At 45.3% G+C, this 15,912-nt stretch overlaps 1 protein-coding gene across 1 annotated transcript in view; it reads right to left on the reverse strand.

The window, feature by feature from the left end:
- The window catches only part of LOC144483022 (uncharacterized), a 1,062,789-nt gene that overhangs the window by 870,071 nt on the left and 176,806 nt on the right, over nt 1–15,912 (reverse strand). The gene's annotated exons all lie outside the window — the stretch shown is intronic.

Genomic DNA, 15,912 nt, shown 5'->3' on the forward strand with positions numbered 1-15,912 from the left:
CAATTTAGGAGAATCAGAAATGCCGTATTTTGGGAAGCAATGGCTGGAAATAAATGACTTGTTTTTACACGTATTCGCAACTCGTTCAGTCCACAAAAGAATTTAATGTGTTTATAGTTGAAGACCAACATAGTTAATCACCATCTGAAACATGTCTAATAGTAGTGTGTGCTCATAAAGACAGACATAATTGAAATCGTAAATGGTGCACATTTCCCACACGCATCTTTTTAGAATTTCTCTTCGCAATAAAGAAGTAGTAAAAACCATTCAGACCGATGAGGAAATCGAGAATCAGTGCGGACCTGCTGGACTTCCGATAGATGAACGAGATTTAGACGCCAGAATGTTTCACAGACAGAATAAAGAGGCATCGACTATAATTGGTAGATCATTCTTAAATCTGTTCCTTTTAAAGGTACTTGATTTTGTTTAAAAGATGAGTGTGGTGATTCTCACGTTCGCCCAACACACGAAACGTCCCCGGTTTGAAACTGGCCGAAACATTAATTAAGCATTCTCATGTATAGTGTGGGTCATTTATACGATTTTAGTTAGTTGCTGAACATTACTCAAATCTCGGTTTTACAGCAATTTTATCTTTGCTCTGTACTCATCATTTAAACGTTTGCACCGAGCCAAGCAGGAGTCGAACTTGGAATCTTCTGATCCGTAGTCAGACTCATTATCCATTGCGCCACTGGCCCACATATGAAAGCATGACAGTTGTTGCATATTGGCCCGACGTTTCGAAAGTTTCAGGTAGAAACTTTGTCAAAATTTTGCGTTTACTTGTGAGGAAAAGGTCCATCATTGAGATTGTCTTCCTTCATTTACAATCACCTCGAATTACCTTTGAATTAAGTTGCTGAGTTAACCCGCCGAGGTGGAATTCAAACTACTGTCCAAAGACTATAAGACTGCCAAACCAGTAACCATTCCCCTCAGAGAATCAACACTCGAATATTACTTGAATGTAATACTGTGCATGCATATGACATTAGCTCTTACATATGCCTCAATATGCATTCAGAAAAAAATGAAATAGAAGTGCTGAGAATCCACTGCACACTGAGCAGGAAAAGTGATGCTCCTATTTTGACTCAACACACATTTTATCAATTCGTGCAGTGGTCACAAGAACAAGTCAGAGACTGGGAATCCTGCGGCGAGTAACTCACCTGACTCCCCAAAACATGTCCACCATCTACAAGGCACAACTCGGGAATGTGAGTGAATACACCCCACTTGCCTGATCGGTGCAGGAACTCACCAAATACACCTTAGACAGCACTTTGCAAACCCAAGACCGTTATCACGAGGAGAATCCCCTCCAAGCCGATCACAATGTTGACTTGGTAATGTATCGCTGAACCTTCATCGTCATTGGGAGAAGGTCCTGGAATAACCGCTCCCCCCGCCACTAACAGCACTATGGATGTATCTATACCAATAGACTGCAGCAGTTCAAGAAGGCAGCTCACCGCCACCTTCTCAAGGGAATTACTGATGGGTAATAAATGCCGGCCGAGCCAGAGACACCCACATCTCGTCAATGAATAAACAGAAACATCCAGCCAACTGCCTCAACTGCCTGAACGGGCAATTGTGGGGTCCCTTGAACAGGTGAATGATGATAAAATGAATGTCCCCTTCCAAGTCAACCCTTTTGAAAGCTGTTTTTCGAGTGAGCGTGTTGTGATGATAGATTCCCTGCAGTTTGTACTCAGATTCTCAAACCAAGCCCCATGTGAACCAATCCCCCCGTCTGTAGCGGGAAGAAATGAACAGAACCTGCGAATTGGGCAATAGGAAACAACATCACAGAGCTCGTCCAGGATTTGAACTCAGCATTTCATGCACATTTGATCTCAAATACCAACATCAGGAATCATACTCCGAGACCACTTGGGGTACTTTAACCAAATTGTTAAATTTTATTCCTATTGATAATTCCATCTTTCGTAAGGTTGTATTAATAATTTGTTGTGAATAGAATCTTGTCATCGCCCTAACCAGCAAAGACTCATAACAACAAAAATGTATGCGTGTGTGCGCGCATGCGCATGTGTGTGTGTGTATATATATTGGTTATCAGCAAAGCATGTCATTACGTCCAATAGGTTAAGCACAGATAGAATTAAAACCTCCCTCTACAATCTGGTGTCACATTATAGGACAGGTATGGCATAGGTGTGATGCAGTACAAATCTCCCTCTACATTATCCAATCACTCATTCTCAGATTCAGTACCGCATGCGTGAGTAACAAACGGTCGCCCTGACCAACGTGAGACCTCCCGATCCTGGGGAAAGTACATCGAGATGGGGAATCATACCGACTGAAGGTAAAAGTAAGAGAGTGAGGAAGGGTCGGCCCTTGACTGCGTGGGGCGGTGCACATGGTGAGTATTAGAGATTCGAGCAGAAAGGAACTTAATTTTCAACTGTACACATTCAGAGAAGTGCTTCTGAACTCGCATGCAGGCCGTTCATTCTTCTCTACCTGAAGTTGATATGACACGTAAGCAAATCAAATCTCGGAGCTGAAATCCAGAACTTTAGAATGAAAACTTCTCAGCTTCAGGAATGTTGGAACATACAAAGAACTAGACCAGAATCCTCAGGAAATGTTGATATCATGCACAGCCTGTAGAAGAACATGATGAGACGGAGGTGGACAGAAAGGTCAGGGCATGAAAGTTTGGAATGGCACTGGTAGATCCCTGGGGTGATATGTAGTGGGTTCAGGGTTATGGCAGCAAAGGAAATGAAGCAGGCAGAGAGAATCCCTCGGGTGATGTTCAGTGAGTTCAGGGGGATGGAGTCAGAGGGAGTGGAGCAGGGAGAGAGGATCCCTCGGGTGATGCTCAGTGAGTTCAGGGGGATGGAGTCAGAGGGAATGGAACAGGTGATATTCAGGGAGATCCGGGGGATGGTATCAGATCGTATCAGAGGGTATCAGAGGGAATGCAGCAGAGAGAGGATCCCTGGGGTGGTGTTCAGTGATTTCGGGGCTTGGCATCAGAGGGAATGGAGCCGGGAGAGAGGATCCCTGGGGTGATGTTCAGTGATTATTTTTACTAGGATGCTACCGGGACTTGATGAATTGAGTTATAAGGAGAGGCTGAATAGACTGGGACTTTTTTCTCTGGAGCGTAGGAGGCTGAGGGGTGACCTTATAGAGGTCTATAAAATAATGAGGGGCAAAGACAAGGTAGATCGTCAATATCTTTTCCCAAACGTAGGGGAGTCTAAAAGTAGAGGGCATAGGTTTAAGGTGAGAGGGGAGAGATATAACAGTGTCCGGAGGGGCATTTTTTTCAGACAGAGGGTGGTGAGTGTCTGGAACAAGCTGCCAGAGGTAGTAGTAGAGGCGGCTACAATGTTATATTTTAAAAAGCATTTAGATAGTTACATGGGTAAGATGGGTATAGAGGGATATGGGTCAAATGAGGGCAATTGGGATTAGATTAGGGGTTTAAAAAAAAAGGGAGGCATGGACAAGATGGGCCGAAGGGCCTGTTTCCATGCTGTGAACCTCTATGACCCTATGATTTCCGGGGATGGAATCAGAGGGAATGGCGTCTATTGGGGATAATGCATCATCGAAATGAAGTCAGTGGAGTAGTGTTAATTCGTGCAAAGCGGACAGTTTGAAGCAGAGAGTCGCTTTGTTTTCACCAGAAAACGGAGCGTGTGCGTTTCTAACGGAACATGTGGGCAAAACATCTATTTATGTGTTTGAGAGAAAGTGAGAAGCGGGAGTCTCTCTGTCAGATTAAACCGCATTCTCTGGGACCATTTCCAATAATCTCCGTTTATCTGTTGTTTCAGATTGACCCCAAGATCTCCGAATTTCTGCGTGTTTTCCCCTAGTATACCTCATAGGCCCCAATTGCTGACAATCATTGGAAATGTGTCCCAGCTGCATGTTTTTGCGGAAAACATCCCAGTCTCTCATGGTTAATACCCAACTGTTCTAACCGAGTTTTTTTATCTGGCCGGTTGCCAACCTGGCTTCGAACTATTTAATCGGGCAATGGGGAGAGAAAATTGCTCTGATAACCTGTGCTGCAGCGATCTTTGCAGTGTTAGTTTGGGACAGTGCAAAATAAACTTTCTTCTCCCATATACTGTGCTGTATCGGCCTTTGATGTTGAGAACTACCCGTCACTCGACAGTGACAGAACAGTTTATGGGTGAAATCACCGAGGTTCTTCTGGCTGTTCAATCATTCTGTCTCTGGAGTTCACCAGAAAAAGGCAGCGGTAAAGCTGTCGTTAGACAGATAGGCCGCTAGATGGCGCAGTGACTCTTTCATTGAAGAGTCTTGAGTTCAAAAACATCCCAGGCAGGATTGGCGAAAAATCCCTGTCTGGGAAAAGGGGGAAACCGTGTAATAGGGAAAATAGAGCGGTGTCGATGGGCTTTGGACACACAGTCCAAAGAGACACGCAGATGCAGAGAGACACACAGATACAGAGACAGACACACAGATACAGAGAAAGACAACAGATGCAGAGAGAGACACACAGATCCAGAGAGAGAGACAGACAGACGCAGAGAGAGACACACACAGATGCAGAGAGAGACAAGGAGAGAAAAATTGCAGAGAAATAGACAGAGAGAAATACAGAGAGACAGACAGACAGAGAAAAATATAGAGCGAGACAGAGAGAAATACAGAGAGACAGCCAGATACAGAGAGACACACAGATACAGAGAGAGAGAGACACACATATACAAAGAGACGCACAGATACAGACAGACACACACAGATACAGAGACAGACAAGGACAGAGAAATACAGAGAGAGAAAGGCAGAGAGAAATACAGGGAGATACAAAGAGAGAAATACTGAGAGAGAGACACACACAGAGAAATACAGAGAGCGACACACAGATACAGAGAGAGAGACAGAGAGAGAGAAACTCAGAGGGAGACATGCAGATTCAGAGACAGAGATAAAGTGACAGAGAGAAAGAGATAGAGAGAGAAATACAGAGAAGCTGTTTGGACTGCAGGCTGAAAACAATGTTTTTTTGTCTCTGTTCCTGGTGTTGGAAATTCTGCTGTGGGTGGCTGGTTAGCTGAAAGCTAGAGCAACTAATGTTTCTGCCTCGAATTGTGCTAAATGTTCCAGGGCCAGAAAGCCTCCGGGTTTCCCGATGACACAAAGATTGGCCAGGTGGTTAACAATGAGGTTGAGTGTCTTAGGTTACATGAAGATATAGACGAGATGGCCAAATGGGTGGATAAGTAGCAGATGGAATTAAACCCTGAAAAATGAGAGGTGATGCGCTTTGGAAGGAGTAATTTGACAAGGAAATATGCTATGAAAAGCCCGACACTGGGAAGTTCCGAAGAACAAAGGGACCTTGACGTGTTCGTCCATAGATCACTTAAGGCGGAAATGCAGGTTAATTGGGTGTTGAAAAAGGCACATGGCACACTCGCCTTTATCAAGCGGGGTGTAGATTACAAAAGCAGAGAGGTCATGATGGAGTTGCATAGAACTTTGGTGAACCCACAGCTGGAGTACTGCGTGCAGCTCTAGTCGCCACATTGTAGGAATGATGTGAAAGCACTGGAGGCAGTGCAGAGGTTATTTGCCAGGATGCCGCCTGGGATGGAACATGTATGGTATAAAGAGAGGCTGTATAGGCTTGAGTTGCTTTTGTTGGAGCAGAGAAGTCTGAGGGGCGATCTGATTGAGGCGTTGGAAATTATGAGGGGCATGGACAATGTGGATGGAGAGTAGCTGTTCCCCTTAGTTGAAAGGTCAGTGACGAGTGGACATCGGATAAAAGTGAGGGGTGGGAGGATTAGGGGAGATTTGAGGAAAACGTTATTTACTCAGAGGGTGGTGACAGTCTGGAATGCATTGCCTGGGCGGAGGGCAGAGGGGTGGGGGTAGAGGCGGGATGACTCACATTCTTTAAAAATTACCTGGATGAGTACTTGGCAAGCCAGAACATTCAAGGCTACGGGCCAAGTGCTGGCAAGTGGGATTAGGTGGGCAGATCAGGGCATTTCTTCCGTCATTGCAGACTCGATGGGCCAAAGGCCCTCTCCTGCACTGCAGTGTTCTGTGATTCTGTGATTCTCTCTCAATTCCATTTCCACAGGACTAATTCGCAGCCGGTGTTACGAAACTGCAAAATGCTGCATCGTGTGAGCATACTTGCTTAATTTGCTCAGCCTTGAACAGGATATATGGTTGTGGGTGCTGTTTAGTTTGGGACAGTATATTTAGCTGTTGAGGCTTATCCAAGATCATGGTTGGTTTTTTTTTGTAATTGGTAAAAGTTATGCTGATTTCTGTATTATCTGTTAACTGTGTACTTAAGTAAACTTTGTTTGGTAAAAGGTCCCGTGAGGGACATTTGGATCCTACCTCGAGCGAAATATTTTATGCTTATCCGTGCCAAATTCAAGGTGCAAAACTTCTGCTCTGGGCTGACTTCATAAAACACCTTGGCGCTTCTGGCCCGGATTATAACAGCTGAATATAAAGTGTTCAGAAGTGTCACAACCCCATCTTATGTTACTACTACTGGTTGGAAGCTTACAGGACTTTACGTTTTTCTTTTTTCTTAGATAACATGAGGAACAGAGTCATTGGGCTGCTAATAATTTTTTAACAGAAAAAGCATTTCTTAAACATTAAACGTTTGATTATAGTACAATACTCTTTTACTCCCCTCTCAGCTTCACAAATGCGTACTGTTTTCAAAGGTAACACCCTACTCTGAAATTAAATGGCCTATGCCAATCAACCAATCTTTAGTGGTTTTCTCCTCAAACTCCCTCCAGATGATTGTCACATGAGTATTTTCAATCTCAGAAAAACTGACGCTTTCCATCATTCATTAACAATTATTCCATTGTATGGCTTTTTATCCAGCAAAACTGAGAGAGCTGTTCGCTCTCTAGCTTTCCAAAAGCAAGTGTTGTTAAGTTATCTAAAAATGACACCCGAAAGGTGCACCTGGTTTGTCAGCAACGACTTTTACTTCTCCCAGCTTGTTTACTTGTTATGTTTTACCCTCTCGAAGCACAGGAGAAACACAGTTTGAATTGACCAAAAATCCCACAGATACAAACACCCTTGTCCATCATGAATCCAGTTAGAGGTTTTTTCCTCTTACACAGAAACACTAAATTAAACCCACTTAAAACTATTCCTTACTTCTACTATTGAACAATGCAAATATTGATCATTACCGCTGTTTTCCTGACAGTAGTAAACTGGAAAAACGAACAGCAGACACAGTTGTTCTGTTGTTCAACTCAATTCCAGCTGGGATCTGGCTGAGAGTCAGATGGAGCATTGCAGCAAGAATAAGAAGAGCGTTAGTGTGATGAAACAGCCTTTTTTGAACCCATCTGAACATGAATTGGGTCTGTGGTGGTTCCGTTGATCAGGATCGCAGCTTCCATGTCATCGTGGAGCAGATGGATGTTGGGGAAAAACCTTTGGAGGAGTCAAGGTGGAGGATAATTTTCCATAATCCCTGGCGATTAAAAGTGTGAAAGGGCTTTGTGGGGTTACAGAAAGCCACATACAAAGGTTGATGCTGTCATCTGCAGATGCCGCACAGTGAAGATCATATCCATTGTACACCTGAGTGGACGGAATCCACGTCAGGTCTCTGGGAGGAGCGCTGCAGCCACAGGGAAAAGGCGAATAAGGAAGATTCTTATGATGATCTTCCCTGTGGCTAATAGCAGGGAAATTCCTCTGTAGTTACAGAAGTCAGACTTGTCACCTTTCTTGAAGATGGTCATGATTGTGGTGTACTTGAGATCTCCTGGCACGTTTTCTTCCTTCCGGGGAATGGAAGTCAGGTCGTGTATTTACAACAATAGTGCTTTTCCGCCATGTTCTAATTCTTTAACAGGGACTTCATCTGCTCAAGATGGCTTGTTGTTCTTTAGCTGTTGAATGGCCTTTTCTATCTTGTTCCGGTTATGTTTGTGCTGAGATGGTCATGGATAGCATGTTGTGGAATGGAGTCAAGGACACGCACGTTGAAGATAGAATCTGTGTTAAGGAGGCCCTTCCAACGGGTGCTGACTGCTTCCATTTTCTTGATGAACATCTCCCCCTTCTTGGCCAACAATGGAGTGGAACCTTGGGTACTTGGGCTGCAGGTGATCTCAACTGCGGTAAAGAAACCCTGGCTATCACAGTTGCCAGTTAACTGCTGGATCTCCTGCTCTTTCTCCACGCAGCATCGATTCTTCAAGTCTTTTTTTTATGGACGTTAGGCTGTAGAGCTACGTTTTGTTCTCGAGTTGTGCTGCTCCTGCAGGTTCCGAAACGCCTTGACCTTAATGCTGAGAACCATAGAATCCCTACAGTGCAGAAGGAAGCCATTCAGCCTAATGAGTCTGTACTGACTCAGCACCTTAAACAGGCCCACTTCAACCCCGCCATTTTCAGTAACCCCACACAGTTTCCATGGCCATTCGACCTAACCTAGAGAGCTTGGGACACGGATGGCAATTCAGCATGGCCAATCCACTTAACCTGCACATCTTTGTATTTTGGAACGAAACCACAGCACCCGGAGGAAACACACACAGACATGGCGAGACTGTGCAAACTCCACACAGACAGTCACCCAAGGCCGTCCTCGAACCTGGATCCTTGTGCCACTCTGCGCCCTTACCAGCTGCTGGATCTCCGATCGTTCATTCAGCAGTCTTGGTGTTTCCTGGCCAAGTGACCAAGCGTCTCTTTGGAGGTCTTGAGGGCGGAACAGGCGCTGTGGACACTCTGCATCTCTGGGTCACCCAGATTCATCGGGTTGTCAGTGGGGTGTTGGCTAAATAGGGCTCTCTCAGCAAAGATTTTTTAAAGTTTAATTATTAATGTCACAAGTACGCTTACATTAACACTGCAATGAATTTACGGTAAAAGTTCCCCAGTCGCCACACTTCAACTCCAATTCGAGTACACTGAGCGAGAATTTAACTTGGCCAATGCACCTAACCAGCACGTCTTTCGGGCTGTGGGCGAAAACCGGACCACCCGGAGGAAAGCCACGCAGACATGGGAAGAATGTGCAGACTCCGCACAGACAATGACCCAGGCCGGGAATTGAACCTGGGGCCACGGCGGTGTGAGGCAGCAGTGCTAACTACTGTGCCACTGTGCCTCGCCTGAGCGTTGTTTTTTCTGCGGTATTGGTTCTGTTTCTGTCGCTGCTTTGGCCGACATTGATGCTGATCACAGAGCGGATTGCGCAGCAGTTTGCCCGGCAGTCTTTGGCTCCTGCCATGGCGGGGATGATAACGCACGTCCTTACGGTCGCTCGCTCAGACAGTGACATAGTTGGGCAGGTTTCAGTTGGAACGAGTGTGTCGCCATGTATCTCTGACGGAACAAGGTGTTGGCTGTGACAAGGCCGTGTTCCAGGCGTTTTGTCAGGAACAGGATAGAGTTGCTGGTTAATTTCATTGTGAAATGGGGCGAAGAGAATAATTTCTCCCTCAATGTCAGTAAATCGAAGGAGCTAGTCGTCAACGTCAGGAAACGTAGTGGAGAACATGTCCCTGTTTACATCAACGGTGATGAAGTGGAGATGGTGGTGATATTCAATTTTCCAAATGTTAGAATCACCAACAACCTGCCCTGGTCACTCCGTGCTGACGCTGTAGTTAGGAAAGCGCACCAGTGCCTCCACTTTCTCAGGGAGCTGAGAAAATTCAGGTTGTCCACTACGACTCTCTCCATTGTTTACAGATGCACCATAGAAAGCAACCGTTCTGAATATATCGCAGCTTGGTATGGTTCCTGCTCTGACCAAGGCTGCAAGAGGTTGCGAACGTAGCCAAGTCCATTGCACAAACTAGCCTCCCATGATTGGTTCCGTCCACGCTTCATGCTGCATCAGAAAAGCAGCCAGCATAATCAAGCTCCCCATGTATCCCGGATATACTCTCTTCCATCGGGAAAAAAAGGTGCAAGAATCTGAAAATACGTACCAAACAAGTCAGGAACAGCTTCTTACCTGCTGCCATCAGTCTTTTGAATTTTTCTATCTTTTATTAATCTGATCTTTCTCTTCACCCGAGGTATGACTGTACCTGTATATTCTGCACTCTCTCCTTTTCATTTTTCCCTCTTTACACTATGAACGGCATGTTTGACTCTACAGCACAAGAAACGATGCTTTCACATTGGAACCAGCACACTGGTTCTGGGCTACGTTGACCCGATGTTCATGAGGAATTCATTTATCCCACAAAGCGTGTCTCAGAGATGGCAGGCTCGTTTATTTTTGATGTCAAAGCCAACCCCATAGAGCCAGCGATATTCTTCTGGTTTACCTTTCCAGGAGAAAGTTTAACCACCAACTTGTTCCTTTAGCTGGCCTCGCCCAGCCCACCGGGATTCACTTAGAGTCGTAATGTCAATGTCGAAACGCCTGTGCTCCCAGGCAATGACAGCAGTACACCATTCTGGTCTGTCCCTTTTGGGATTGTCAATGAGGGCCCTGACCTTCCAGATCCAAATCCTTTTTTTGTTTTTGCAAAAATATGCTTCATTTGTTAAATATCTGGAAGAACATTCCAAACATTTCAAAGTGGACATTACACAAAGTGCAATAATATACAGTTTCTCTGAATATATCATGTTGCAATCTGAGGCGCTTCAATACAGTCAAAGAAACATTGCAGACATTAGAAAATGGTCATTACGAATGGTACAAAGGTATTTCAGTTCAGTACACTCTATTCTAAATGGTGGTGACGGCATCCAGGTCCTCTTTTCACCCATTCTCCTAGTTGCTGGTTCCTGTCCCTTCTATTCACTCACTCTGCTCGATGGTTATTCTTGCAAAGATTCTTTTTTTGGGAAAACATATGAAAGAACATTCGGAACAAAATGGCCATCACACAAAGTGCACGAATATTCGAGTGGTCTGCAAAAATCAAGTTGCATTCTGATTGCTTCAGTTAATTGTGATACATGTGACATGAACCGTGTACATTCTATGTGAATCATCAGGCCCGAGGGGTTCTTTACGTTTCCCCACCCTCAACTAACAATGGCTGAAAGGACTTACACAGCAACCTTACCCCTTTGCACATCTGGGGTGGACGCCCCAAGCTTTAGTGCATCCCTCAGCACGGAGTCCTGGAATCTCGAATGTGTCAGTCTGCAACATTCGGTCAGGGACAACACTTTACACTGGAAAACCCCTTTCTCCCCCCCCCCCCCCGCTCATTTCACCTTGACTGCTCTGTTGGTTCAATGGTTTATCCCTTTCTCCTTTTCTAAACATGGAACATTTACAGCTCTCCCGTGCTCTGGCACCACTCCCATATCCAAGGAGGATTGAAATATTATGGTCAGTATATCTGATATTTCCACCATTCAGTCATCAGTGAACCTCATACATCCAACCCATACCGTGTAAATGTTTGACTTGATTGTGATACAAAATGTTTTGGATTGGAAGGAGTTAACTGAACTTGTTTGTTTAGTGAGTGTAATAAATGGCAGCCTCCATGGATCCCAACTGTGTCACTGTAGAGTTTCCCTCTTCTATTAATAAGGGATTCTTTTCAATGGGAGCATAAACTGCGGCACTCACAGCTCGAGTGATAGGGGGAGGAGAGATCAGAATCTGAGAATAGATTGGAACGTTACAACAATGGATCAGAATCTCAGAACAATAGATTGGAATCTTCCAACATTCGATGGCGATTTCCTCTTGAACATTGTCGAGCCCATTGACGTTCAGAGACCATGGGATTACCAGATCAACGATATACTGATACGTATTCAAGAGGGATATTATCCCATCCTGGCTATTGTTGGTGTCCCTGGTAAGTTTCTCTATCCAGTTATTTATTCTAACTGTGTCAGACTGCATTATTTTTCTGGTTATTTACACTTTGGAAAGAATGAATTCATTCTCTTCAGCTCCAGTCACTCATTACATTCCATATCCCGCGGCTCTACGCACCGCTTTGGTTGCTATCAGAGGCTGCTCACAACCTACAATCACCCTTTGATCCTGACTGGATTTCCAACCCCATATTCTCTCCATCCCAAATACTGTCTTCAGACACCTCAATGATATCAGACATCCCCACTTCTGCCTCAGCCCAGCCCATCCGTTGAATAAGCCTTCATCTCCGTGCTAATATTCTCATTCTTGGTTTTACTGCTGCAACTAATCCCGTTCCTCTGTCCATTCCCCAGATTCCTGCAAATCCTTCCCCTTCAGGATTTGTCCAATTCCCTGTATGAAATGAATTTCGTTCTCCCACCTGTCTGTGATATTTACATCCACATGGTCAAAGTTGCCAGCTGAAAGAAGCTCAGAAGAAAGAGAATGATGTGGGAAGCTCTTACATTTACTTCCCGCTGCCTCCGGTGTGGTATCCATGTTGGAGGGGATGTTTTAACAGCTGTGACACATTTCTTTGTAACTTGGTCAGTACCTGTCCACTGAATGCCTGTGTTAGTCACTTTCAGCAGGGCATGTGTTCAGCAACACGAGGAACGTCCCTCGAATGTTATTTTTAAAATATATTTTCATTGAAGTTTTGGCATTTTTACGAATAATGCAACACCCTCAAACCTGGTCCAGTACAGCTTGATGATTTCCCCATATATAAACATGGAAACGGACAGGAGGAAGACAATACAGTTCATTCAGTATGTTCCGTACGCGCAGCGCCTCCACATATACAAAAAAAAGAGCAGACAAGTAAAAGCATGGGTAAAAGAGGATAAACTCAGCAGCCGCCGTGTGTACCATCTACAAGATGCATTGCAGCAATTCAACAAAGATCCTTTCACAGCACCTTCCAAACCCACGACCACTTCCATCCAGAAGGATAAGGTCAGACTGATTTGAAACGTTAACTCAGTTTCACTCTGCACAGATGCTGCAAGAGCTCCTATGCTTTTCCTGCATTTTTTGTTTTCATTCTAAATTTTCAGTGTCCGCACTGCTATTTTTTAGTATCGAGCTGGCCAGCGATCGGCAGGCTGGCAGTGCAGGCCACTTCACATGGGCCGATATCAGCACTGACAGATCGATGCACGTGCAGTGGCCTACTTATGGTCATGCTGGCGGCCTCTCTGGTGGGAATACTGATTTCAGCGTGAAGCACATTTGGGCTCTCTGGAGTGCACAGAGTGTTGGCGATTCGTTTTGAAACTCCCACTGAAAACACCAGCAGGATTTGTTCCAGTTTTGCAGTGAATTTAACGCTTAGAATGTTTTTGAACAATAGCCCCCGTGATCTTTTCTGTTCTGCATTTCTAATAATTTAAGTGCATGTTAATTTTATGGAAATCAGCTTTTCTTATGGGCGTGTCTGTGGGTTTCAGGAGTAAGTGATTGTTCCATTTCCAACGTTTTGCAATCAATAAATGTTTATCCTATGAAAGCCTGTTTTTTGACAGTTCTCAAAAATCACTCCCCTGATGGGTTTAAATACTTCTTCTCACAATTGCATCTAATTGCAGTGAATAAGTAAAAGAAAAAAGAACAAAGCAAATTACAACACAGGAACAGACCCTTTGGCCCTCCAAGCCTGCATCGACCATGCTGCCCGACTGAACGAAAGCCCCCTACCCTTCCAGGTACCATATCCCTCTATTCCCATCCTATTCATGTATTTGTCCAGACGCCCCTTACAAGCTACTATCGTATCTGCTTCCACTACCTCCCCTGGCAGCGAGTTCCAGGCACCCAACCACCCTCTGTGTAAAGAACGTGCCTCATACATCTCCTTTAAACCTTGCCCTTCGCACCTTAAACCTGTGCCCCCAAGTAATTGACTCTTCCACGCTGGGAAGAAGCCTCTGACTATCCACTCTGTCCATGCCCCTCATAATCCTTTATCAGGTCACCCCTCAACCTCCATCGTTCCAATGCAAACCAAGTTTCTCCTACCTCTCCTCATAGCTGACTCCCTCCATACCAGGCAACATGCTGATGAATCTTTTCTGTACCCTCTCAAAAGCCTCCACATCCTTCCGGTAGGGTGGTGACAAGATTTGAATACTCTATTCCAAGTGTGGCCTAACTAAGGTTCTGTAAAGCTGCAACATGACTTGCCAATTTTTAAACTCAATGCCCCAGCCGATGAAGGCAAGCATGCCGTATGCCTTCTTGACTCCTTTCCCCGCCTGCATTGCCACTTTCAGTAACCTGTGTACCTGTACACCCAGATCCCTCTGCTTATCAATTCTCTGAACGGTTCTGCCATTTATTGCATATTTACTATCTGAATTGGACCTGCCAAAATGCATTGCCTCACATTTGTCCAGGTTAAACTTCATCTGCCATCTCTCTGCCCAAGTCACCAACCGATGTATATCCCACTCTGTCATCTGATGGTCCTCATCACTATTCGCATATCCACTAACGTTTGTGTCGTCTGCAAACTTACTAATCAAACCAGTTACATTTTCCTCCAAATCATTTATATATATTACGAACAGCAAAGGTCTCGCACTGATTCCTGAGGAACGCCACCTGTCACATCCCCCTATTCAGAAATACACACTTCCACTGCTACCCTCTGTCTTCTATGACCGACATGATGTGGAGATGCCGGCGTTGGACTGGGGTAAACACATTAAGAAGTCTCACAACACCAGGTTAAAGTCCAACAGGTTTATTTGGTTGCAAAAGCCACGAGCTTTCGGAGCGCTCGCTGCTCCTTCATCAGGTGAGTGGGAGTTCTGTTCACAAACGGGGCATATAAAGACACGAACTCAATTTACAAAATAATGGTTGGAATGCGAGTCTGTACAGCTAATCAAGTCTCAAAGGTTCAGACAATGTGAGTGGAGAGAGCGTTAAGCACACGTTAAAGATTTGTGCATTGTGTCCAGACAGGACAGGTAGTTAGATTTCGCAAGCCCAGGCAAGTCTTGTGGGTTACAGATAGTGTGACATAAACCCACGATCGCGGTTGAGGCCATCCTCATGTGTGCGGAACTTGGCTATCAGTCTCAGTTCAGCGACTCTTCGTTGTCGTGTGTCGTGAAGGCCACCTTGGAGAACGCTTACCCGAAGATCAGAGGCCGAGTGCCTGTGACCGCTGAAGTGTTCCCCAACAGGAAGAGAACACTCTTGCCTGGTGATTGTCGAGCGGTGTTCATTCATCCATTGTCGGAGCGTCTGTATGGTCTCCCCAATGTATCATGCCTCGGAACATCCTTTCCTGCAGCGTATCAGTGATGCCATCATCGTGGGGGCAACCAACGGTATACACTCGATACATCGATGACATTTTCTTCCTTTGGACTCATGCTGAACAATCATTGAAACAATTATATGATGACACCGCAAGACCACGGATAACCTCACGATGCTCCACTTCTCCAGCTTCCACCCTAAACACGTTAAAGAAGCCATCCCCTATGGACAAGCCCGCCGTATACACAGAATCTGCTCAGATGAGGAGGATCGCAACAGACACCTCCAGACGCTGAAAGATGCCGTCTTAAGAAAATGATATGGCGCTCGCCTCATCCGAAGCGCCACAGTGAAAAACCGCACCGACCTCCTCAGAAGACAAACACGGGACACGGTGGACAGAGTACCCTCCATCGTCCAGTACTTCCCCAGAGCGGAGAAGCTACGACATCTTCTGCAGAGTCTTCAACACATCATTGATGAAGACGAACATCTCGCCAAGGCCATCCCCACACCCCCACTTCTTGCCTTCAAACAGCCACACAACCTCAAACAGACCATTGTCTGCAGCCAACTACCCAGCCTTCAGGAGAACAGTGACCACGACAGCACAGAACCCCATCACAGCAACCTCTGCAAGACGTGCCAGAACATCGACATGGATGCCATCATCTCACGTGAGAACACCATCCACCAGGTACACGGTACATACCCTTGCAACT

This window comes from Mustelus asterias, unplaced genomic scaffold, assembly GCF_964213995.1.
Source record: "Mustelus asterias unplaced genomic scaffold, sMusAst1.hap1.1 HAP1_SCAFFOLD_44, whole genome shotgun sequence".
Classification (NCBI taxonomy): domain Eukaryota; kingdom Metazoa; phylum Chordata; class Chondrichthyes; order Carcharhiniformes; family Triakidae; genus Mustelus; species Mustelus asterias.